Source organism: Pelodiscus sinensis, chromosome 9 (assembly GCF_049634645.1).
Source record: "Pelodiscus sinensis isolate JC-2024 chromosome 9, ASM4963464v1, whole genome shotgun sequence".
In the NCBI taxonomy this organism is placed as follows: domain Eukaryota; kingdom Metazoa; phylum Chordata; order Testudines; family Trionychidae; genus Pelodiscus; species Pelodiscus sinensis.
Window position 1 is genome coordinate 45,362,763 of NC_134719.1, and position 27,344 is coordinate 45,390,106.

Consider the following 27,344-nt stretch of genomic DNA (forward strand, 5'->3'; position numbering starts at 1 on the left):
CTAAAATGTGAGTGACAAACTCTACTCATTTAGCTGGGACACTGAGCACATGTCAATAGGAAAAACAGCCTATGGAGGCCAAGAGCCCAATTCTCTACTCATGCATGCAACTATAAATCAGGAGGAAAGTCACTGAAGTTAGTAGAGTTGCACTGAAATAAAACCAGTGTAAGTGAGCAAATAATCAAGCCACAAGATTGTAGTGATGTATCTACATACAGTAGAAACAAGTACTTTGCTGTATTGGCAAAACAAAGTTCAGAACGTAATATAAATGCAGTGTGAAGATACAGTTGTGAGGTCAAAAAGAAAAAAAGAAAAGGAACATGCTGACAACAAAGCACACAGTGACCCACAAAGGAAAGAGGACCCCAGTTTATCCTTCTGTAATCATTCTCTGCAGTAGAATGAAGGACAGCAAATCATTTATCTTGGTTACGGTTACATGTTAAAAAACTGGGGCAATCGATTCCAGTATATGCAGGACAAATCAGTTAAAAGATATAGCTAAGATTTAAAGTTCAAGTCATGGATCCTTATTTACCATACTAAAGCAAATAGCACAGAGTCATAATATGTGGTGTCTTTGGGGGGGTTCCCATTTATGCAAATATTAGCAAGTTTAAGAAGAGATTCTTGAAATGACTGAAAATTGATTATTCAGCCAAAATACACCACCTCAACCCTGTACAGAAATGAAATCTCAGATGCAGTATCTAATGAAAACCAACAACTCATCAGTTTCATGATAACTAGCTCTACTGCACAACAGGATAAAGACTATCCAGTTGAACTTGAGCCGTTCAAGAGAATTCTCTTGTGTAGACTAAATCTGCTTGCCAGTGCAAATAGGAAGCAAGGTAGATAAGTATCTCTGAATCATACTCTTGTCTTTTCACTTCCCAGACCCTTCCAATTAGTAGACAAGGAAGACAAACTTTTGTTGTGTTACACACAAGTTGCAATACTATATACACCCGAAAAGCCAGTTTTGATAGAATATACAAATCTAAGCAAACTGTCAAGGTTTAGAAGAAAGGCAAACAACTTCCATTATTGCTAGAGCCTTATCAGAATGAGCACTTCACTAAGAGTGATAATCAAGTCTTTGATATAGAGACTACACTTAAAAAGAAACCTACCACCCACAGCGCACCACACTCCATGAAGGAATCTTGAGGTTAGAATGACCCAGATAAATTCACCACTTACTCTCATGTTAAACTTTCATAACAGGGGACAAACCAAAACATACGTTTCAAGAAAGTCTAACTCTGCATCATACTGCAATTTGATTACTTCCAAACTAGTATATTGGAATTTCAATTAACCTCTTAGCTTAGGCAGACGTGTGTGGTGGATAGGCATGGAGAGGGACTTTGTAAATTACACTAACCATTGATTGCTACAGGAATATTTGAAGAAACAAGATGTTCCTTTTAGAGCAGACAATTATTTAATACAGTGTTCCTAGTATGTATGGCAATTTACAGAGAGAATAAAGTGGTTCTACCCTCCCCCACCCTCACCGAAGCTCATTGAGAAACAAACTTATTAAAACATTTGATATGCCACAACTTTTTCTGAATTCAGTCAATCCTGAATCTGTTTACTTTACCAGGACTGGGCAGTCTACTGGCCAGTAACGTTGCTGGTTCATTGTGTTTTTAACCCAGTTGTGCAGAAATATGGAACTGAATACTTTGATCTGATTTAGCATTTATCTCCATGGTTTGACTGACAACACTAAATCGCTTCTGTCTAGATTTCCAAGCTAGATAAATAAAACTTTTCAGAAAGTGAAACAGACTTGTTCTTTTCATAGGATCAAAGCCTGGAGGGTTGCCAGTTCCTGGCTGATGAATTGTAACAGAATAGGGCAAGGAGGGTGGGTGGTGGTGGTGGTAAGGGAACAGTGACAAACTGTATAATCTGCATGATTAAAACCATTGTGTCAGTTTTGATTTTTTCCCCCCCTTTCAGATATTTAAGGACACTGTCAAGTCAGTGAAGTTCTGGTTTTATTGGTTGCTTCAGTGAACATTCAACGCTGTCGGTGAGTTTGGAATTAAAGTGAAAACCATCGACCGTTGATTGTACCCTCCAGCTAACCATCTTCTTCCTTGCTTCATGCTCTCAGGCCTTTCACTGAAGACAGCTACCAAACCAGCACACAAGGTATCTTTCCCCCTCCTCTCCCAAATCCTTTTTGTCAAGCTATTCTAAAAAGGTCACAATCAACATTCATTGCTGTCGGTGGGTTTAACTCTGTGGACAAGCTCACTGAACAATGAATGCAACTGTGGCCCCACTTTTTGCAGACACCGCCAAGAGGAATATTAGCTCAGAAAGCAGCACTGAAAGCACAATTCTTTCATATATGAAAGGTCTCTGATCAAAAAAACTAACATCTTCAGGATTTTTTTGTTTTTTGTTTTCAACTGGTTTGACTCAGATGGTCAAGATAACAATCACTCTTCCATGGAATTCGTTACAACATCAAGGCAGAGCATGCTGCCATTAATCTTACTAACTAGATATTAACAAACACCTCCTTATATGCACACCTGAGGACTTTAAGCACAGGAGGAGGGATGTTTGAAGATGCCTCTTTAAAAAACAAAAACATAAAAACCTCATCTTGCGCTGCAACATTGCAAATGCAGTGAGATGACTGCTATATGTCTTCTCAGCAAAAGCACCATGACATCTGTTACAAATGGGAGCCTGAGTGAAAAGAATGGCAATAATATTCCTTATCTTGGTGTAATACAATTCTTTGCTATGTGAAGTTTATTTAAACACCTAATAAACATTAAAAACACAACCCTTACTGGATTTGCCTCTTTGTTTTGTTTGGAGAGAAGCCAGAAAGAAATTATTTATATGGCTAGTAACAGGTTCAGTTCATCTTTTCAATTAGAGGAGATAGCACTGAGAGAGTTGTCATGCTGCATTCTCTACTGCCGGATGTAAGGAAAAAAAAATATAAAAAGCAACATTAAAGCATGCCACAAAGCACACCACAAATTCCCCACTCCCACCTGTGCTTCACACAAAACTCAGGAACCAGCCTAAATTTCTAACACCAGCGGAAGGAGTATGAAAACATTTTGCTAAGCCAATTTCAGCCATTAGCTGCAGTTTCCAGTATGTGGGTATGTCTACTCTAGCCTCCTAGATTGATCTAGGGAGGCTAATGAGGGTGACCGAAATTGCAAATCAAGCACGGGATTCCGAATTAAAGTCCTAAATAGAATTAGCTGGTAAATCTCATTGCAGGAGGAATACCAGCTAGTTCAATTTAAGGCTTTAATTTGGAATCCTGTTTCACTGCCGCATGTAGACGTGGGCAATTACTTCGGGCTACTCAATTTCTAAAATGGTGACTGGCCGGGAACATGCAAATCAAGTGCGAGATATTTAAATCCCGTGCTTGATTTGCAATTTTGGTCACCCTCATTAGCTTCCCTAGATCAATCTAGGAGGCTAGTGTAGATATACACTACACCCACAGCCACCAGCAGCCCAAATGCAGAAGGGGAAATCCAGCGCATTTTTCCCTGTAACTTGATAGTGATGGCAGGCTTAAAGAATAATAAAATAAAGTGATATTCACAATAGAGATTTGACACAGATGTCTAGGCATGTAGGACAAGAACCACTTGTTACCAAATTTCCAAAACTCTAAGACCATGTCCTCCTAGAAACACAAATACTTAGTTGAGTGTAAGGCTATGTGGTACCCCTAGTGTGAAGATACATTTTGCTTTATTCCAGTTAAAAAGGAGGATTTATAGTGCCAGGTGAACAGATGTTGGAGACCCTGCAAGGTTCTAAACTGTTTACTGGGGCCCTTATTCCATCACTTTTCCTAAGGTTCTCTTCCTCGCAGCCAAAGCTATTTTAAGCATTCCCTTTCTTTTTCTGGGTCTCCGAGACATATAGAATTACTTACTTTTCAGTATCCAAATGCTATATTAAAAATGAAGTAATTGCTTTGGAGATCACAAAAGCTGCATCTAGTATCTCCTGGCAGCAGTGTGATATCAGATTTATTTAAAACACATGAGTTATAAAGTTCTGGATCCTGTTGGCCTCAGCGAGCTTCTTAGATACTAGATAGCGATCTAGGTTTCATAATGAACGTTTATAAACAGACATAATGTCTATCTATCTGAATAGAAGAACCTGAAAATGAGAAAGAATCATTATCCTAAAATAGAACCGCCCAAACACACAGAGAAGTGATGGGAATCATTCATGCTCTTTTGGTTAGCAAGATTGCAGACTGGAATTGGTATGTGGACACAAATTTCAGCTCCACACAGAAGGCAGCTGATTTGAGATATACGGTTTTGTATAAGGATTTTTTCTTTATAATACTCAACTGCCTTCCTGTGTCAGAAGAGCTCTACCTTAGTTTGCTTCCTGCACTGACTCAGTATCACTTAACATATACATTACAGAATCTTCAGGGGGTAGCCAAGTTAGTCTATAAAGTGCTACCAGACCATTTGTTGTCTTTTAAGTTTCTCCTGTATAGACTAACAAAACATGTAGATGGCATCATGAGCTTTCATGGGCACAACACACTTCGAAAGCTCTGACATCATCTACATGTTTTGTCTGTAAAGTGCTACCAGACCATTTATATTAGTCATGCAGAGAGGCCTTCATCCATCACGATTAGGCTACGTACTATATAGACACCAAAGAGAAGACCAGTCTCAATACTGAGAAATCATCTTCACATGGATCAGGTTAAGCCACACCCTTAAAGCAGCAGTGGGTTATGAAATTAATCAAGACATATAGGCTGACCCTATGTGAATTTCAAGAGATACCATGGATGAGAGCCCATTTTGCCAGATAAAGAAAAAATAGAAAACAAAAACCCCCAAGGATCTTCACAGCCCCTTAAAAACAAGTTCCATGTCAGATACAGGCCAAGTCTACCCTACAGGTAAGATCGAAGCAGCCGATCTCCTGGGGTTTGAATCAGCGGGTCTACTAAAGACACACTAATTTGAACTGAGAGGGCTCCCAGTGATACTGGTAGTTATGCTTCTATGAGGAGCAAGGGAAGATGAAGTGATAGTGTACTCCCATTGACTTCCTGCAGTGTGGATAGCACCAAAATTCAAGTTAGGGTAATTGCGTAGCTTCAGTCAAAGTAACGTAGCTGAAGTTGCGTATCTTAATTTAAACTTACCCCGTAGTGTAGACCAGGCCACAGAAATTAGGAGGGATGGATTATTAACCACCCACTATTAACCAGGTTTACTGAAATGCCTGTGGTATTTCCTACTGAAATTAGAGAATACTAGGAATTACAAGACAAAGGTAAGTAGTATGGTTTAATCACTAGCTATGTTTTAATGGTACCCTCTGTAACTTCTGATAGGGCACATCTACACAGCAAGCAGTTATTTCAAAATACTTTTGAAATGGAGGACTTCTTACTCAGACTTATGGTAACCTTCATTTCTTGAGAAGGGAAGCCGAAGGAAGAGTGTTCTTCCTTTGACTTCCTGCTGTATAGACAGCGCCAAAAGCCGAATTAAGCTATTTTGACTTCAGCTATGCAATTGACATAGCTGAAGTTACATATCTTAATTCGACTTTTGCCCTGCAATGTAGTCACCCCCTTAATGTGTATCACCCTCATGCATCAAAGGAAGAAGAGATTTAACTATTTAGTACCAGACCCAAGATACCTCATTATAGCCAACATATGCCTCCTGACCACTTAAGTTTACAGACCACTTATTTCCATACAGTACTATCATAGAAATGCATAAATACAAAATATTAGGCTAGAAGTGGACCCTGTCAGTAATGGTTATTCTGAACCCACTGAGAGGTCTCATTATGATGTTTATGGTTCATGGATATGATATATAATGTTATAAATCCCCATTGATCTGAGAGGTTTTCTGCAAAAATGTCCATAAACTACACCATTGTTAGTAAATCCCTTACAGCAATATATATTAGGAGTTCAAGCACATCAAAGCTACAGGGAATGAATGGATCCTGACTGTTAAACAAAAACAAGACCCTAGTATCCCTATTAGGAATTATCTTCCTTTTGAAAAGACAAAAGGGGGAAAACACACGGGATATAAAATATATAGAAAGGATAGAGCAGACTGGGTGGATGGCGGAGTGGCACTGTATGTGAAAGATAATGTAAAATCAAATGAAATAAAAATATTAAGTGAATCAACATGTTCCATAGAATCGCTTTGGATAGAAATTCCATGCTCCAATAATAAGAAATTAGCAGTAGGAATACCGACCACCTGACCAGGACAGCGATACTGACATAGAAATGCTAAGGGAGATTAGAGAGGCTACCAAAATAGAGAACTCCATAATAATGGGGGATTTTAATTACCCCCATATTGACTGGATACATGTCACCTCAGGAAGAGAAGTGGAGATAAAATTTTTCAATGGCTTAAATGACTGCTTCTTGGAGCAGCTAGTGCAGGAACCCACAAGGGGAGAGGCAATTCTCAATTTAGTCCTGAGTGGAGTGCAGGATCAGGTCCAGGATATAACCGTTACAGGACCGCTTGGGAATAGTGACCATAATATAATAATATTCAACATTCCTGTGGTGGGAAGAACACCTCAGCAGTCCAGCACCCTGGCATTTAATTTCAAAAAGGGGAATTACACAAAAATGAGGAGGTTTGTTAAACAGAAATTAAAAGGCACAGTGACTAGAGCCAAATCCCTGAAAGCTGCATGGAAATTTTTTAAAGACACCATAATAGAGGCCCAACTTAAATGTATACCCCAAATTAAAAAACATAGCAAGAGACCTAAAAAAGAGTCACCGTGGCTTAACCACCATGTAAAAGAAGCAGTGAGGAACAAAAAGGTATCTTTTAAGAAGTGGAAGTCCAATCCTAGTGAGATAAATAGAAAGGAACATAAACACTGTCAAATCAAGTGTAAACATGTAATAAGAAAAGCAAAAAAAGATTTTGAGAAACTGCTGGCCAAAAACTCGAAAAGAAATAACAAAATGTTTTTTAAGTACATTAGAAGCAGGAAGCCTGCTAAAAAGCCTGTGGGTCCCCTAGATGATCGAGCTATAAAAGGAGCAATCAAGGACGATAAAGCCATTGCAGAGAAACTAAATGATTTCTTTGCTTCAGTCTTCATGGCTGAGGATGTTGGGGAGATTCCTGAATCTGCACCGTCCTTTGTGGGTGATGAATCTGAGGAACTGTCCTGGATTGAAGCGTCATTAGAGGAGGTTTTGGAACAACTAGAAAAACTTAATGTTAACAAATCTCCGGGACCGGATGGCATTCATCCAAGGGTTCTAAAAGAACTCAAATGGGAAATTGCTGAGCTATTATCTGTGGTTTGTAACTTATCCTTTAAATCGGCTTCCGTACCTAATGACTGGAAGGTAGCCAACGTGACACCAATATTTAAAAAGGGCTCCAGAGGCGATCCTGGCAATTACAGACTGGTAAGTCTAACTTCAGTACCGGGCAAATTAGTCGAAACAATAGTAAAGAATAAAATTGTGAAGCATGTAGAAGAACATAATTTGTTGGACAAAAGTCAACATGGTTTCTGTAAAGGGAAATCCTGTCTTACTAATCTCTTAGAGTTCTTTGAAGGGGTTAACAAGCATGCGGATAAGGGGGATCCAGTAGATATAGTATATTTGGATTTTCAGAAAGCCTTTGACAAGGTCCCTCACCAAAGGCTATTGTGTAAATTACATTGCCATGGGATAAGAGGGAAGGTCCTTTCTTGGATTGAGAACTGGTTGAAAGACAGGAAACAAAGGATAGGAATAAATGGTAAATTTTCAGATTGGAGAGGGGTAACTAGTGATGTACCCCAAGGGTCAGTCCTGGGACCAATCCTTTTCAACTTATTCATAAATGATCTGGAGAAAGGGGTAAGCAGTGAGGTAGTAAAGTTTGCAGATGATACCAAACTGTTTAGGATAGTCAAGACAGAAGCAGACTGTGAGGGACTCCAAGAAGATCTCACCAAACTGAGTGACTGGGCAACAAAATGTCAAATGAAATTTAATGTGGATAAGTGTAAAGTAATGCACATCGGGAAAAATAACCCCAACTGTACTTACAGTATGATGGGGGCTAATTTGGCTACGACAAATCAGGAAAGAGATCTTGGAGTTATCGTGGACAGTTCTCTGAAAACTTCCACACAGTGTGCAGCAGCGGTCAAAAAGGCAAATAGGATGCTAGGAATTATTAGGAAAGGGATAGAAAATAAGACCCAGAACATCTTACTGCCCCTGTATAAAACTATGGTACGCCCACATCTTGAATACTGTGTACAGATGTGGTCCCCTCACCTCAAAAAAGATATTTTGGCCTTGGAAAGGGTTCAGAAAAGGGCAACTAAAATGATTAGGGGTTTGGAACGGGTCCCATATGAGGAGAGGCTAAAGGGACTGGGACTTTTCAGTTTAGAAAAGAGGAGACTGAGGGGGGGATATGATAGAGGTCTATAAAATCATGAGTGGTGTGAGAGGGCCGATAAAGAAAAGTTATTTATTAGTTCCCATAATAGAAGAACTAGAGGACACCAAATGAAATTAATGGGTAGCAGGTTTAAAACTAATAAAAGAAAGTTCTTCTTCACACAGCGTGTTGTCAACCTGTGGAACTCCTTGCCAGAGGAGGCTGTGAAGGCTAGGACTATAATAGAGTTTAAAGAGAAGCTGGATAAATTCATGGAGGTTAGGTCCATAAAAGGCTATTAGCCAGGGGATAAAATGGTGTCCTTGGCCTCTGTTTGTCAGAGGCTGGAGAGGGATGGCAGGAGACAAATCGCTTGATCATTGTCTTCGGTCCACCCTCTCTGGGGCACCTGGTGGTGGCCACTGTCGGTAGACAGGATACTGGGCTAGATGGACCTTTTGTCTGACCCAGTACGGCCGTTCTTATGTTATTTTACAAATCACTTGCTGTTCCTCCATCAGTGGTCACAACAGCATGACTGGAATTACAGCCCCACCAGCTCTGAGCTATTGTGATGGGGTGGGACACCTCTGCCCCTCAGAGGCAAACCCACCCCACACTGAGCCGGCGGTTGCGCTCGCGCTCCTCTGTGCCACCCGAGGAGCGCGACAGGTCTGCGCTCCCTGCACAGCCACCGCGGGTCAATTAATCTCCGGGGCGGGGGCAGGCACACCAGCTGGCGTACTGACACAGGGAGGGACGTAAGCGGAGTTACGTCAGAAGGCGCGCTGATGCCCCAATGTCAGAGTGCGTGTCGACGTGAAGGGGGTGGGAAGTTTAAAAGAGGAAGAAAACCCGGGAAGGAGGAGGAGGAAGGAGGTAGGAGTGAGGAGCGAGGAGCAAGGGATAGAGGATTGGGGGTAGGAAGGAGCTCAGGGCAGGGGCTGGAATATAGCCCGGCGAGCTGGAGGGTTTCGGAAAAGATTCCCCCGTCGGCTGAGCAGGTCTGAGCAGACCTGTTTTTAGGGCCCTGGGCTGGGGCCTCTGAGTGAGGGCGGGCCCGGGCCCCTCTAGCCCCCCCCCCCCACACACACACACAGTTGGGTGGCCCCACACCGGGCGCAGCGGCCTCAACGGCCGAGAAGGCCATTGTTCTGGACCACAAACTGGGAGATACTCGTCACCTAACGTGACAACGCAGAAAAAGGGGGAACTCCACCCCATCTTGGATTGGATCGTGGGGTTCGCACCTTAAAAGCTATTGACAAGATTTTAAAAGGTCAGATTGTAAAAGATCTCCGCTGGGTGTTTCTGGCCTATCTTAGGATAGATGGTCAGGATAGCTGCAGAGAACTTGATCCAAAAATGTCTGAATCAAGCCTTTATGTTTGTGGTCATAGATACAGACTAAGCTAGAAGGGACCACTGTGATCATCCTCTAGGCTGACCTCCTGCCCGTCACAGGCCACAGGGTCTCATTTAGAAAGACCCAGTTTTGACTTCGAGACTCCAAGTGATGAAGAATCTCACGTTCACTACCATAGAAGGGAGAACACTTCCAAAAGCTTTATTTATGCCACATCTACACATGGAACCGAAGAGCACCCAGCTGTTGTGCTCGAATTGTCTCACATGGTCATTGCTGGCAGGAACTAAAAAGATGGCTTGTTCGAATTAATGTAATTCTGTGGATAAAAGACAAACTTAGTATCTTTTAGTCCATGCCAATAGCATCCACATCAGGCTGTAAAAGTGCAGTACACCAATGTACTATGCCACTTCCTTAGTCCACACTCAGGGCTATGTAGACAAGTCCTGTGCCTACAATAATACTATGGAAGAGGACAGTCTTCCCTATTTTACAGATGGGGGAAGTCAGGGATATAGAAACTAAATGGACTTGCCCAAAATTACACAGGCAATCTGTGGGAGACCTGCGTTCCTTTCCCAGGTCTTCCAAGATCCCTTTACCACAAGAACATCCTATGATGAAGCCCATCTTTTTTGTTCTGCTTTCCAACACTGCTCTCTCTCCTGCTGTACTTGCAACTATTTTATTCTCTTTCCTTCCTGTATATCAGTACTCCTCAAAAGGTACCCTGAAACCATAATCATGATTAGGTTTTTATTATGTGCCCAACTACTTTGTGCTGTAGTAGTGGGTTATATACATTTAAAGACCAAATAGATAGGCATGTTCAACTGTCACTTCTTCTTTTACCCTTAATCAGACTCTGCATCTTTCCCTCTTCTTTGAATTGTTTTCTATCCTTAAACGACAGGTATCCTAAATTCACACAGGATTCCAAATGCAAGCAATCCAAGGTGCTCTAAAATAAGCTTTTAACTTCAGTCCTTTTCAGCCAAGTATACCTGTGCAATGCCATTACAAATGCTAGTGTTTAAATTTACTTAGTACCATACCTTACTGAATCCCAGATAGCGGATTCAACTTTGCATCAGTGTACTGCAGTTCACTGCAAGGCAGGACTTAGCATTTATTGAACTTAGAGCAATTTCTCCAAAACATAGTCCCCCCCCCCCCATAAAAATAGACATTTCTCAAATATTTCAAAGCAAAGGAAATGGTCAGCATGTATAAGCAGGCAAGAGCATAAGCAGCACTTTTACACAACATGGCCATTTAAACAATGTATTTAACCAGATCACTGTCCCAGCCCTTAAAAAGCCCCCTCTCCCCCCCCCCCCCAAAAAGGGGAAACAAGCCAGGAAAATGTACAAGCCATAAAGAAAATTAAGTTCCATATCAGACAAAGAAATACCTTGTCTTCAGAGTGTGTGCATGTGCTAAGGAAGCCATTAGAACTGGACATTTATCAGAAGCTATAAAAACAGAAAGTAATGCAAATATTGTGGTAAACCAAGCACGAGGATTTCTGAAGTTCTACTGTAAAAGTCCACAACCATCTAACACACTAGACTAAACTCTAGCACTAAAATAGAAGGTGGGCAGGATCAGTAGCATAGTCTTTATAGTTTAGTTCTCTGCCCATGACTTGCTGTTTGTTCCCTCAATAATCAGTGAAAAACAGATGCAAAGATCACTTTTCAATAAAATCTTTCTATTTTGCTCCAGAAAGATCATCATGATTGAAGAGGAATAGTCATGTTCACCAACTCAGGATTGTATATTGAGATACTGGTTTTCTGGCTTCCTCCACTGTTTTACTTGGTCACAACTAGTGTGACATGTCTAGTCTGCAGAACTCTAAGATATCTGAGGTATCTCGGAAAAGCTCTACCGCATCGAAGGAACACATCCACTTTTCCAAAAACATTTCAGAAAAATGGATGCATTTTGTTGGCATCCCTGTAAACCTCATTTTACGAGGAAGAAGGAATGGTCTGAAAGACGGGGGTGGGGGGAGAAAGGAGAGGGTTCTGAAATTTGGCCTTGTATAGATGGGCAAATTTTAGAAAGCCTCTTTCGGAAGTAATTTGGAAAAAGATACACAATTTGCATTCCACAAATTGTGTTTATTTTTCTGATTTATCTTAGTAGTGTAGACAGCCTTTGTTTCCAGAGGACTGCAAATGCAGACATACCTGGCACAACCATACCTGGCTTCAACTGTTAATTTAAGATCAATTTTAACTTAAGGTTAAGTTAAGGGTGGCAATAGGGTTTTTGGTTTGATGGAATCAAGACGATGGTTTGCATTGAGCAGCCTCAAAATGCTGAACTGTTTTCAGCAACAGTGGAAGTCTTAGAAGATCTCCTGCTATGGGATTTCAGCCTGAAAGCAAGTATAGCTTTTGGGGACCTGTTAGCCAGTGCAGTGAGTGGTCTTTGAGCCCTATCACACACCCGAGTCTCCAACTGCTAGGACAGAGTCCCTTCGCAGCGGGCAGCCAGGGAGGCTGACGGGCGCTCCAAGAGTCTGCCCCATGTAGGTGGCAGGGCTCAACGCTCAGCTCTTACTGCGTTTACCCCAACCGGCTATGGTTCTTTTTGATTGTATTTGTTTCTGTTACAGCAACAGGAGGAGTCAGGTTAAAGCTTAAATAGTTACTATTTTATTGTTACAAGGCAAGCTCAGAAATTACAATAAAAAGTCTCCTACAGGTACCATGAAACCCTTTTGGTTCTCTGAGCTCCTATTAAATGCACGCAAACACAGACACCTGGCAGGTATATTCGCACCCCTGCGATCTTTACTCTGGCGAAGCCAGCGCTTCTCTCAATCCCAATGGGAAGCAGTCAGTACGAGACTAAGGAATCCCTAAAGTCTTGGTGGATTCAAGACTATGGGAGCAGCAGGTATATGGGTGGATCTCCAATTAGAGTGGGGCACAGGGCCGTACTTTATACCCCTGTGGTCACGTAGACGCTTTTCTTGTCATTAAAATGCCAATTAAGTTGGAACGTCTTTGTGATGCTCATTCCCACAGGGGGTCCAAAGCTTAATTTGCACCTGTGAGGTGAAGGTAACTCAATCATTAGGGCCAGACATCCTTTTTCTGATGGGGCAGCAGATTCCTTTTCTGGGACTGTGTGTGTAGGCGTATCAATACTGGGACCAGCCAAAGGTAGCCCAAGGCCCCCGACTGCCTGCTGGCCCAATTGTCGCTGTTATCTGGTTCCTGTCTAGCATCCAGGGCCATTGTTATTCCAGCACCTCTGGAGGCCCTGGAAGACAGAGTTTTTCTCTCAAGGATTTTTCTCTCCCAAGGATGTCAGAGGGAGGAGAGGGAGAGAGGTTCTATCTGTCTACAGGACCAGATCTGAACTGATCCCAAAACCAAAGAGAGAGATTCAGATCTAGTGATTCTAATCAACATCCACTGCAAGTCAGAAGGGCTCAGCCTTGAAGTTCTGTTTTTTTCTTATTAATAGAGAACTCAATATACAGTCAAAGGAGAACATCTCTTAGGCTCTTGTGGCTTTCTCTACCAATCAATGATCTCTTTCTTGGTGATAACCAGAGCTAACACAAAACAAAAAAAGGCTATGTCTCTAGACTATACAGTTTTTTTGAAAAAAGTAGCCTGTTTCTGAAAAAAAACTTCACCTGCATCTAGACTGCCATCGCGTTCTTTTGGAATTAAATTGAAAGAATGTGGTGGTTTTTTCAATAGTGGTAAACCTCATTTTACGAGGAAGCACGCCTTTTTTTTTTTTTTTAAAAGAACTCTTTTTTTTTTTTTTTTTTTTTTGAAAAAGGTGATCTTGAATGAAAACAGGGTTTTTTCAAAAGAGCATCCAGACTGCCTAGGTGTGCTCTTTCAAAAAAGCAGTTCGCTTTTTCAAAAATCTTGTGGATGTCTAGATGCTCTCTTTTGAAAGAGGCTTGTAGTCTAGACGTACCCAAAGAAAAACTCTTTCCACCCGATTTGATAAGCTGGCCAAGGTTCTAGCTTTCCAATCAAGAAGTCAATGGGAATTTTGTTACACACATCAAAAGAAGGATTGGACCCTTCACTCAAATAATAGGATTCACTGATTACACATATCCCATTTTCCTCCTTGTTTCATGTACATACAATTACACGAATATGGACATTAAGGCTTCTTGATTATGCATTTGTGAGAGCAAACAAAAGCTTGCACCGAATTTACTACAAAGAATGGCTCCTGACTAAATCTATACTTTCTAATGACAAACACAGCCTCTAGATAACAAGTTTGCTGCCTTTTGTCTCTCAGGACTACTCTTCATAACGAAGCCTCAGTTTCTCATTAGGCCTTGATGATGGAGCACAAGCCTGAACATGAACAAAATTGTATACTTCTATGATGCCAAAATTTAAAGATTTCAAGGCATAGGAGACAAAGATGCAAAGCAGCGTTTAGATACTTGTCACGGTTATGATTTTATTCTGTACTAGCAGAAATACCTGGCATTGCCCAGAGAAAATATAGTAAAAGGTGTGATGAATGAACTACGTCAATGACATTAACAGCATATTTTATTGGAATACTTTTTTCATATATGATTTTAAGATATTAACATAGCTAGTGATGTGCTTACAAAACACATTTACATGTAACTCATTTCTTGCTAACAAAAGGTGTGGTGAATGAACTACGTAAATTATGTTAACATATTTTGTTGGAAATACTTTTTCTTGTATCGTAAGAAAAGGATCTCGTAGTTGCAGTTTATGTGATATGCTTAACAGAAGAGTCCAACAAATGCCTATGATCAGGTGCTACTAAAAGCTAATTAGTGGCCCAATTGGGGCTCTAGGGGGACCCGATTTTGAGCTATAATCAATCCAGTTATTGAAGTTAGGAAATCAGTAGTATCCATGAAAAATTTTGTGTTTCTAGCTCTTACCGTTTCATAGATTTTTCGGGACAAAAAAAAAAAAACAAAGAAACTTTTGGAAATATTTGTAAGATTAGACTTATCTAAAGAATAGGGTTTGTGACTTTCCAGTTTTTCAAGCCCAAATATTACAGGCCCCACTGTTGCTTACTCTCTGCTCCCCACCTCCTCCCGGTACTCAAATACTGCCCACAGAGCTGGGGTTGGAGGAGCCGACATGGAACCTGACTACCCATTTAGGGCCCAATGGAGTGTCTGTTCCTGGGGCTAGGAGCTGGAGAGAGTGGGGGTCCTGAGAGGCTGAGAAGGCAAGATGGGCCATCTTAGGTGGTGAGCCCAGCTGCCACTCTGCTCCTCAAGTCCCATGGACTGTCGGGATTCCTCTTCCTCTACCAGTAGCTTCTCTTTCAGCCTTCCTGGTGGAAGAGGCAGATCACAGTTACTGTAGTGACTAGATTTTTAGTGTCCAGACAGCAGCATTGACCCGACACTGCACAGGTCCCTTTTGACTGGACTCTCCACTAAAAAACGTGACAACCCTACTAAAGAATAAAATATATAAACTGTCAAGATGCCTTTTGGAAACAGCAAGTTAGTCAAACCAACTTATTTAACTAGCAAGATACACAAGGTACTTAACTCAATTTTCCAGCAATAAAAAATAGTTTTACAATATTTCTCTCAAGCATTTTGTACCACTGAAATCAGAAAAAAAAAAAAAAAAAAAAAAAAAAGCTAGAGAAATGTTTTGGCTAAACTGAATTGGGCCCAGGTAGTTGATCTCAAAAGTCAGCATCACCATCTGATGTGTAAAACATATTCCTAATTATCATAAAGTACACCCAGTGCTAATTGCTGTATTTGAGACAAAATAATGAGACACGGCAAGCCTAAAATTCATGGTGGTGCATCTACATTAAACTGCTTTTGGATGGAATACCATCTGTGTCTGTATGATGCTGGTTACCAGGAAGACAGATGATGAAGCTATGAAGTCCACTGCCCTTGGCCTCCCACAGATTGTGGGTACTGTTAAAAGGCCAAGAACTGCTACAGAGCTAACAGGAGCTGAAGAATTTTAGGTAAGATATTGTGAGATACAGAGAAACAGGAAAGGAGGCAGGGAAGACTCAGTGACCATAAGCAGCATCTCTAAAAATTATTATTATTGAAAATATTATTGAGGAAGTCTTAGCAGCATCCCTAGAAAAATCATTGTATTCCCCCAAAGTAAGTGCTTGAGATCATTCCAGAAGTTTTAACTGATGAGAATCTTCTCTCTAACTAACAAACAGAGGCTAAGAGCCTCATCTTGTTTGAGTCAACCCACGTGTTCTGACTTCAACAGAATTATGCCAGTTTACTGTAACTGAAGTTCTGGAAACAAACTGCATCTTACAAGAGAGAGACAGCCTGTGCCTGCATGTTCTGCAGTTTATTGCACTAAATGCAATGGGTTCTAGCAGCAGGATACATAGGCTGCCTTTAAATGCTGCATCTGAAAACCATGTTCCCTCCTAGAGAAACAAATATTTCTACCAGCAAAAAGAGTTGAAAAGTTCCCTTGCGAAGTAGGCAGATAAGATTTGGGTGCCCCATCACCGATCATCCACATGCAAATATTTTTTGCAGCTATGCTCAAGAGGCGTCAGGACGCAATGTACATTTTGCAGGAACAACCTTTCCACCCACATTCTATTAATCCAGTCTTACCTGCCACAAGGCATTCTCTTCCGCTTTATTCAGGTTGAGGTATGTGGGTAGAGAGAGAAGGTTTGCAGCATACTTACATCTGACAATTGTTTCCTGCACTTGACAGGGGCTTGCTTTCCCCTCTCATTGCACACACACTGTACTTTATACTCTACTTTCCACAATTAGGACATAAAGCAGAGAACTGGTAAAAAAAAAAAAAAAGCTTCATTTGTTGCACTACAACTATCGGGAAAAATAAAAGTAGTCTAGGTTTTTTATCAGGTCGTTCATCACTCTGCCTCTGTATGCCCTCCTGGGTTGGAGGCCCTGCTCAACCAACTTCTCAATACTCCAGTTTCATACCCCATTGTAGTTATCAGGAGCCTTTCAAAAACCCCTAGAAATAAGAGTTTCATTCAAATGCGTCATTAGATTTCAGACTTTACACAGTGCGGCACTTATTGATGAGTGGAGAAAAGCATTGTGTAAAGCCAGTTCTGGAATCAAATACAATACTCCAAGCACAATAACAGCTAAAAGTGAACCACAACAAAAGGTCTGGTTTACATGGGTGCCACAGATTGAACCCTCCAGACTTAATTTATACAAAGGAGATTGACAAGTCCAAATTTTGCGATGGCCCTTTCCCTGAGGCTGCATCTACACTAGAGTTTTTGTGGCAGAAAATATGCTAATGAGGGACTCGTTAGCATAAATCAATCTCATTTGAATATTTTCTGCCAATCATTTTTTCCGGTAGGGGTTTTCGCGCAAAAACAAGCAGTGTTGACGTTCCCTTTTTGTGCAAGATCCTAATGCCTCACAAAAGGAGGTATACCGATCGTGTGCAAAAAGGGGTTTTTGCGTAAAAAGGAAACGTCCACACTGCTTGTTTTTGCGCAAAAACCCCTACCGAAAAAAGGATTGGCAGAAAATATGCAAATGAAATTTCAATTTATGCTAATGAGACCCTCATTAGCATATTTTCTGCCACAAAAACTCCTAGTGTAGATGTAGTCTGAGTGTACAAGGGTGATTTTGCTCACTCTTCCCCCCCTCACCATTATTAAGGCTCCATTGATCAGCCACTGTCCCCTTGGTCTTTGCAGTGAGTACTCCCTTCAAATAGGTGACTAAGCAATGGAGTCATGACACCCCCTAGTGCTTGGCGCAGATTCAGAAGCCAGCGAACTTGCTGATGTATTCTAGTAGCGGGGTCTACGTTGCTTGGGAACCTCAGCAGGAATAGTCCAGGTTTGTCAGACTGGTGTACCCTGACTAGAACCTGATCTCAGCCCATTTCCGGTTGGATTCTTGGTTCTGGACAAGACTTGTGCATAACCAATACTACTGCCCAATTCTAATAAGATTATTTGAACCATTAAATTACAATGAGGATAAAGGCAAGGTAAGAGTAGAGTCAGATTTGTTTAATCTCCGCATGACCACAACATTATTTAGCAGGAGGAAATACTAACCTCTGCTAACCAATGTAAGTGTTAATACAATTAGGTGTCTAAGAGCCTTTTTTGGGGGTGGGGGCTCCTGCCACTAGAATTAAATGATATATTACACTATTATTCTATTCTCAGATACAGTTAGTGGGTACTACCCTTTTCTTTTCTCCATGCTGCCTCTTTGAATTGCATGGGAATTTCAATGCAGATCACTGTTTTGCTGAATTGACTAGTTTGGGTTGGTTTGTTTGAAAAGCCATCATCTGATAGCATTTCCTCAACATTTTTGTTCACTCTAAGGATCTCTAGTCACTTGAATTAACAATTTGCTAGTTACAAAATGTTACCAACTTTAAAATGAAGTCACTCACTGGACTGGTTTTCTATGCCTTCATGTATGCATCATTTCATTCATGCAATACATACATTTCCCAGACAAAAGGGAGAAATAAAAGACACTGAAATTTCATTGTAACTCTAGTTTTCTAGTTTTCCACGTCTAACTTCACTGTTGATAAAACCTCTTCTGAAAAGTTGCCATCACCATGTTTGATTAAAAAGGAATCCCTGATGTGCCTATTGAAGAATATAAATATTACTAGCATTCAGGGAATTAAGGTAAAACATGGATCATTGCCATTTGGCAATGTTAAGAGGTCTTATAGGGCTGCATTTTCAGCCACATCCTCTGATGTTTGCACACATCTTGAAAAACCTTTGATTTAAGATGCCGAAAAACATGACATTTGCTCCTAGAAATAACTTGTGATTTTGTGCATATAAACTGGGTAGACTTCTAACTGCTCATTTTGCACAGAGTACTTGGCACAAAAGTACTGAGTACCATGCCCAAAATTAGTTCTTGGTGAGATGATGCTTTGAAAATTTGGTCCACAATGTCAATAAACTTTATAAATATAGTTGAGTCAGCCCCAGCAACAGCAAAGTAAATAGCTTGCATGTTCCTTTCCTACAGGAAAGTGTTTCCAAAAATATATAACTGTCACTTTTCATCTTTAAAAAAATGTTAGCTATTGAAAAAAAAAAAAAAAAAAAAAAAAAGAAGAGAGACCCACAATGAGCAATTATGTTTGCAGCCCTCATGTCATTTTATATCATTCTACTATCAGCTATACTAGGAAGCTTAAAAGCAACATTTTAGGTCACTAACTTTTGCTTACATTGGATTTTCTACTTTGAGCATTAAATTAAATTCATTTTAAATAACCAAATTCTCAGACATGCATAAAAAGCCCCATCATGAGGCTGCAATACTCATGACATGCTTCATGATGAAAATTATATTTGTTAGAGATACTGAAAATTAGGAACATGTAAGAGTTAGACTATAAAAATGCAATAGATCAGCAAATAATTTCAGAGAAATAATATTTTAAAACAATACTCACGAATCAGAGTGCCAATGTCATAGAACACCAGAACTGGAAGGGACCTTGAGAGGTCATCGAGTCCAGTCCCGTCCTCATGGCAGGACTAAGCACTGTCTAGATCAACCCTGATAAATGTCTATCCAGACTGCTCTTAAATATCTTCAGTGATGGAGATTCCACAACCCCCCTAGGCAATTTATTCCAGTGTTTAAACACCCTGACAGTTAGGAAGTTTTTCCTAATGTCCAACCTAAACCTCCCTTGCTGCAATATAAGGCTAATGTAATTTGACCTACTTATAAGCCATTTCTTTTCTAAATTTAAATTTCATATACTGAAAATCCCAGCTAAAAAGAGCAAATCTCTGTTTAGCTTCATTGATATGATTATCAAAACACTAGCTCTCATCAGGAAAGGTCAAAAAACTATTAATTTAACCCACATCTTATGGAAACTAGCACTGCAATAGGTATGTGGATCTAGAATCAGGATTCATGCTCATCATAGCCATTAGCATGGTTTAGATTAGGATCTTAATTTCAGTATCAAAAGCAGATTTGAGGATTCCCCGCCCCCCCCGCCATCGAAAATTTATGGCAGATAAACAAAAATTAGGTCCAGACATGTTTTTTTTTTTTAATAAAGGCTGCGTATTCCTGTTATTACTGATTATTCTCATTACAACAAATTGCACAGGTACGTCAAGATCTCCAAGATTCTTGGCTGCAGCTTCTCAACTTCCAGGGTTCAACTCTGGTCTGACACAACTAAAACAAGCTGCTCTAAATTCTGCCCGAGGTGGTTGCCTTATGTTTGCGGAGCACAGACACCGCATAGCCGAGCTCTTGCATGTCACCTTCGCCACCTCTGCCCCTCCCTACCACATCCAAGCTAGACCTAGAGCAGGCACAGGAGATCATAATGTGCTAGGAGAATTCTCTACTACACACCTGAAGGCAAGTTGTTCAGGTGGTTCAGGGGCTACATCAGATCTTTAGAGAATCTGGCCTATAAAATCTGTCAGTGGTAAGGTATAGATACACGCTAACACACAGGATTGTAATACTGATTGCAAAATACCAGGCTGGTGAGCAGAGCTTAGGTTTTTAGAGCCTTTTCTTTAGAAGAAACACAAACACAGATGCTGCCCCAGGAAAACAAGCAGCACAGAACAAGTAGATTTTTTGTTACGGTAAAAATTTAAGCTTAAAGCTTTATGGTCTCAGGGTGGCTGTTTTGCAGTGGTGTTACTCTCAGCTGCCAGCAGGTGTTTCTATATGTGTCAGTCGAAAAGCTCTAGTCACTCAACTTTCCACTCTAGTCACATCACATACTCATAATGAAAGGAAAAACAGGAGACAGAGAGACTGTTATACCGCTTAGCCTAAAAGTCTGCACAGCCTGACCTCAGCTATATTCCTAAAGATGTGCAGAATGAGGGAAAGAAAAGTTTGGCCAGGCAGAGATATTTTTGTTTCCAATAATCTGGTCTTGGTATGTAACTATTACAAGAGAAAGTTTCAGAGATTTTTTTTAAAAAGTGTCCCATGTGTGGTAGCAGCGGACAGTCATTTGACTAACAAGCAAGTTTTACACAAGCTTTGATGTTCTAATAAAGTCTTCCCTTCTCTCCTTCCCTCGAAGGTCAGAGTAATCATAAGGTTTTTTTTATACAAGTGCTTTAAATACTGTATCAGTGTGCTGGATGATTTAGTAGATACTGATTTTTCCCAGTTTACAGTTCCTGATGGATTTCCTCTCTAGTCCTCTTCATTAGAAGAAATCTTTTTATGAGATCCCAAAAGCTTGTGTGCAATATTTATTCTGCTCTTCTAACTAAAGATATTTCTATGTCTCTATAGTTACTGGATTGGTCTCCAATCGCACTACATATCATGTAACTGATGAGAAATGTAGTCCTGTCGAGAAAAGCACTGGTAATCAACTCTTCTGGACATCATCTACTGAACTACTGCTTTGCTTTATAACAAAGTAAATTTTGTTTGGATACAACCTAAAGATTAATTTGATAGACTAAGTCAATTTATTGCCATTTCAGAAGTCAATATATGATTATGGTCATTCTGATTTGTACATTAAACTAAAATGCAGTTGTGAAAGTTATATTACAGGAAAGTAAACCGTACCAGGGATGGGGCTTTTTTTACTGTTGTTTAAAAGCAATACTAGAGATTGTCCTAAGCTGAAGAATTCAGACACAGGTTTCAAATATTCATCCTAAAGTTTAATGGAATTTAAGGTTTGGTTCATTATAGACATAAGTAGTAGCCATATCACTGTCTGCATTTGCTTTCCCTATCTCCATTCCAAAGTTTTGGGAGTGTTTGTACCTTGCAACTTTCTGGGGTGGTGGTGGTGCGGTGGGGGGGGGGGGAAGAGGGAGGGAAATAATAAGGTTAAATTCTCTCACATCCACACAGATGTGAATGTGAAGATCCCATTGAAAAGTCAAGATGGTTGTGTGGATAAGACACATTCAGATACCTGCATTCTGCCCTCTTAGGATATACACAGCAGAGAGTCCCCAAACAGTGGCTTGAATCTCTCAACATGAAGCCATCATGTGTAGCATGGAAATCATAATACACCCCTGACTCACAGGGGTTCAGTAGTGATTGGTCATGGACTGAGATTAGTCATGTAAACAATAGAAATCATCTAAAAACAAACAAGATAGCATTGTTAAGAGGGAGCAAGGAGAAAAGAGTTTGGTGCAATGTCTATGCAGCAGGTATAATGAATACAGCTGTTTTTATTCTTAACTATGCCTTTAAAAAAAAAAAAAAAAACCAGGGACACTTGTTTAAGGCACTCATCCAGAAAACAAAACCTCATTCAGGAGGCCCCTATCTGTTTGTGAAATGAGGACTTACGTGAATATCCTAAGCAGTCACGTCCATACACAGACTTCATGTAACTGTCTTACAATCTGTGTTTTTCATACAATTCTTATTATAATATCTGGTTGTCCACTGTATGCAGTCCTCCCACCATTCAAGCAGCTCCTATAGGGTCCGTCTTACAATCAGACTGTGATCAAGAAAGAGAAAACTGTACAAACTTGTAAGAGATCCATATAGAAAAATCTCTGAAGGAACGTTTATGATGATTTCAGCTAGGGGTGGCAGCACTGGAATCAGAAAAGCAGCTGAAAGCAACCCAAAATCCATTCTGTATCCATTACAGAGTTTAAAAGTATTCCATTCATAGTGAGGTAAAACGTGAAGAAGTGATAAGGGAAAGAGGGAGATCATTGCAAATTTTGTACAAGCTTCTACTTGAAAAATAGAGGGGCACTGAAGAGACATTTCAGGATAGAACCAGAGGGGATGAATAAGGCTATGTGTAGACTGCAGAGCTTTTCCAGGTTACCGGAGGAATCCCAGAAAAGCAATGCTGCGTCCAAGGAACATGTCTGCTTTTTCGGAACAATATCCAAAAAAGTGGGTGCATTCTTTCACCATCCCTGTAATCCTCATTCCATGAGGAAGAAGGGATGTGCTGAAAGAGGAGGTTTTTCTGAAATTTGGTGCCATGTAGATGAGTCAAATTTTGGAAAAGCCTCTTTCGAAAGAAAAGCGGGAAAAGATATGCAAATTGTGGTTTTCAATTTGCATAACTTTTTCCAACTTTTCTTTGAAGTAGACCTAGCCTAAGTGACCTGGTATAGGTGTGTGTGATAGGAAGAACAGCTGCTTGAGCAGGAAGATGGCAGAACTGGAGAAGGAGAGTATGAATTTGTAGGAGAGGAAATCTGAGAGACCAGGGGATTTTGCACAGCGAAGCATGCCGACAGGCATGGAGGATATAGATGTGGGAATTGAGTGACAACCTGGAGAGGGAAGAATGAGTAAAGGGAGGAGTGGATGACCATGGCCACTTTCATGACTTACAATCGTACAGAGCAGGACAAGAGTAGGACAAGAACAGAAGAAAGGGGTAAGAGAAGGAATGTGATGAAGCTGGGATGATCAGGGAGAGGGAACTCCAAATAAAAGATCAGGAAGGAGGCAGTGTTTAGTGACATATCAAGTGAACAGTAATTTTGGGGAGCAGGAAAACCAATTCACAGATGAAGCTATGGTGGGAGGGTAAAGGACATCAAGGGGTGGGATGCAAACAGGGTATTGGACCTCAAAGGAACGAGGGTGTAAATTGATTTTTGAACCTCTCTTTTCCTGCTCATCAAAAATAGGGAGATGGGTGGAGATGAATCTAGTGATTGGTATGTGATCTCCCCGTGCAAGGGTCAGGAGGAGATTTTTTTCCCCCTTCTCCCTCTGAGGCAGAAACCTTGCCTCCCTCCCAGCTCATTTTCCTGCCCAGTACTTAACAGGGCCCCTTCAAACAATAGCTTAAAGGTTGACTGCTTTCTCAATGTCTTCTTAGTACATTAACATGAACATTTTATGTCAGGCCTGTGCAGATGCATGCAGGTACTGAGGTTTCTGCCTCAGAGAGAGAAGGGAGAAAAAAAAAAATCAGATCATAGCCAATACACAAAACAGCCACTGTTCGGTATTCAAGAACAGGATCCACCTCTGAAATAATACAAGTCTTCTTACTTAGTATTTTGTTTTTCCAGTGTATACTTACAAATTGGTGCCTTGATCCCATGGCTTCAGGTGGGCAAATGGGCTCACACAGAGCCCCACTGACTCAGCAGGGTTCCTTACAGAGAAATCATCCACACAAATCCTTGAAGTTTCAAGGTAAGGTCCCCCATTATTTCATTACCATCTTCATTGCAGCATATAGGATTCTGTTATTCCATTTGTTTTATACAAGCATATCAGTTTAGGATTTTCAAATGGAATAATTGTAAAGTGTTATACAGATAAAAGGCTTCTCCTGTAACTGTACTTTGTTGATTTATTTATATACAAGAAGGCTAGATTCAGCCAAGAAATGCATCCTGTGAAATCCTATTGGCTTAAGAGCACAAAAGTCTCAGCAGTAATTTGCCAAGTTCTTTCCACATCTTGAAATACCATTTTGAAATGATTGTTTCCTATGATACTACTAGTCTAACTGTGGTTTCTTTCTGGTAAAAAAATTAAGAGAATGTGGGAAAACAGGAAAAACTAAGACATGTACAATATTCTCACAATCAGTGAAAAAACATGTTTTCCAAGAAGCTTAATTCTTTTCTGATTTCTCGTTTTTTTTCCTGTCTCACAGGAAAGTATTTTTTTGCCGGATGCTGAAGTTCATAGAAACATTTTTGGCTTCCAGCAAACTTGTGTTCTTTGTTTACCTAGAAAGGTACAAGTATACTCAGCCAAATCCACAGTGCTGCCTGAAAAACACCACAACGTACCACCATTTGCAGACTCATTTACAACATTCGGTACACTAACCACAGCACCAGCCTTCTCACCCACCTATGTACATCATCTTTAGCTATGATGCAGCAATATATAGCAACAGCTCTGTGGGACCTTTTTTCTGAAATGTGAAATCAAACAAACATTCTCCTTTCATGGCAGAATGTGAATATTGACTTTATTTTGTCACCACAAGGCTTCCCAGAATCAGAAATACAGAGGTTATTTTTGTGGATGTGAATAGTACGAACACCTTTCTTCTTGTGAAAAGTCAACGAAAAGTGAAAATTGAAAGATTTTTTTTTAAAATGTGGGACGGGAGGGACCTGTATCTAAGCTCTCATATTTAGACTTTCAAGATAGATTGAGGTGGCTGACTGGGTTTCTCAGAGCAGCAGTGGGAGAATGATTTGTCAAGAGAGAATTGGTAACTTCCTAGATACCCTCCCTCCCATACAAGAAATGCAGGCAACACGGTCCACCTCCATCTCGAACGTGGATTAATTTGGCTGCCCATTGCCACTCTTCAGACACCCTTATGCAAGGCTCTATTGTTGCTGGCATAAGAAGGTCTGAGTTGCTACTGTAGCTGCTCTGGGCCTATAATCCTCTTCCCCATGCCCTCCAAGGAAAGAGGAGAGGGAGTCCACCTGCCCACTGTTGTCCTGCAGCAGAGAGGAGAGGTCAGAAACCAGATGGGGCTGATGCATTTTTCTCGGTTTGAGAGGTAAGAGCCCAGCAGCTTATAGCTGGCTTCTGTGTTTGCATGGTCCTAGGAGATAAGCCAATATTTAGTCCAATGGGTTGTTTCAAGCTAGGATTTAACAGAATATTGATGAGAACTCGGTGACCAACATCTCAGTCTTAATTCTGCAATTACACCAGTGCAAATGCAGTAACACTGATTTCCACCGTACTTCCCTTTCCTAAATGTGTACGCACATCAATCCAGAGCATGAACTATTCACTTCCCCACTACCAGAGACATCACTGCAGTGTTTGAAACTTGGCCACAGATTAGGTCCTATACAGTATATTACGGGCCCGCATTACACCAGCTGAGCTGTTCACATTTAGCTATAACGACATATAGTCTCTCCAGTTTTAGTCCAGAGCTGTTATCCTCATTTAAGGAGAAGAAATTGAAATAAGGTTAGTAGGCATTCTTTCCCTACTACTAATGATGGGTTCTGATGCATCAAATTCAATACTGTGCTCCTTAGAAATATTTTTCTTAATATGTAGGGAAAGAAAGTAAGAAAATTGAGCCGATAAGACTGAGTTGTAAGTAGCTGCATGACCAACTTGGCACTGAAACCTGAAGCACAACTATCACAGGCAACTGGTTTCCCTTATCTGAGGAAAGACTGAAAATATTAGGCTAATGCCAAGGCAAAAAAGGCCCATGTATGTCACTGTACAAGGACTAAAACATATGTAAAAACAATGAGAAGTCCTGTGGTGCCTTAGAGACGAATATATAATGCATATATGTAAGTAAATATATACAGAAAGAGCATGCTCATCATAAGCTTTCATGGGCAAAACACACTTCAGATGAGGTGATCTTGAGACTATCTTGTTTTTAAAGTTTCAGACTAACATGGCTACCCCTCTGAGATTTTCAAACAGATGTAGTGTTACTTTTCACATCAGCTGAAAGCCAGGTGCACAGCAGCTGACAGTAGTGGCATCTAAAACCCCTTTGGGATGAGGGATTTCTTGCTTAGTGTGTGCCCTTCTTTAGCACGTTACTTATACAGCATCTCATGAGCTCTCCAAAACTACACAAAAATGTACATATGACAAGATTTAGGCTGTCAAGAAATTCACTGTTTTCCTTTGTTTCAAAGATTTAGGGCTAGCTTTTGGTATAAGTGAGCATATCTACATTGGCTTCAATTGCGCTATATCAATTTACACCAGCTGGGAATCTGACCCTTAAACTAAAGATTGCTGTGAGCCAGAGTGTAAACACTCTTGGCATTTGGAAAAGTGTAGATCTCAAGTTTTGCGGCTGGGGCCCCTCTCAAACTTAAACAGACTATTGAACTTGCAAGAAAAGAAGTCATATATCACTCACATACCTCTGGGAAGGGTAACCTTAGAAAAGCATAGATTAACAGATAAAGGATGCTACTTTGTTGCAGCGTTCTGTATTACCCATATCACAGCTTCTATTTATGACAGAGGAGAGTCATGCATGCACACTGCATTAAAAGACTCCATGAGCGCGAGCCAGTAATTACTCCTATTTACACAGAATTCACTGAGACACACAGTTCATAAACTGCAACAAAATATTGTGCCAGTATTTGACATTTCTGTAGAAAATCACAAAGCTCTATATAGAAGTCCACAACAGCCCCACGATATTTCTTAGAAGAAATACAGTGAAACTGAAGTACAGAAGTGTAAAAAGGAACACTGTACATTCAAAATTTAGTCTGTTTCACTTACTACACCTGCTGCTAAACAAGTTGCTAAAAACAGGGAATGTGTCTTCAACGCACCAATTATAAGAAACAACTAACATCACAAACATTAGAAAGTAAACAAAATTCAGACAGGAATCAGATTTAAATTGACAATGTCCATTTAAAATGATTTGCTCAAAAATTCAAAAATCACTAGAATAAAGGAAATACAGTCCGGGGGGGGGGGAGGGGGGGAAGACTACCAGACT

General features: G+C 40.5%; 1 long non-coding RNA gene across 2 annotated transcripts in view; it reads right to left on the reverse strand.

The window, feature by feature from the left end:
* The window catches only part of LOC142830599 (uncharacterized), a 64,211-nt gene that overhangs the window by 31,671 nt on the left and 5,196 nt on the right, over nucleotides 1–27,344 (reverse strand). Inside the window, exon 1 of one of the 2 annotated variants that reach the window (XR_012905981.1) lies at nucleotides 22,205–22,310. The exons of the other annotated variant lie outside the window; for it this stretch is intronic. This is a non-coding gene — a long non-coding RNA (uncharacterized LOC142830599). Of the gene's footprint in view, nucleotides 1–22,204; nucleotides 22,311–27,344 lie in introns of those variants that run through there. 2 annotated transcript variants of the gene reach the window in all.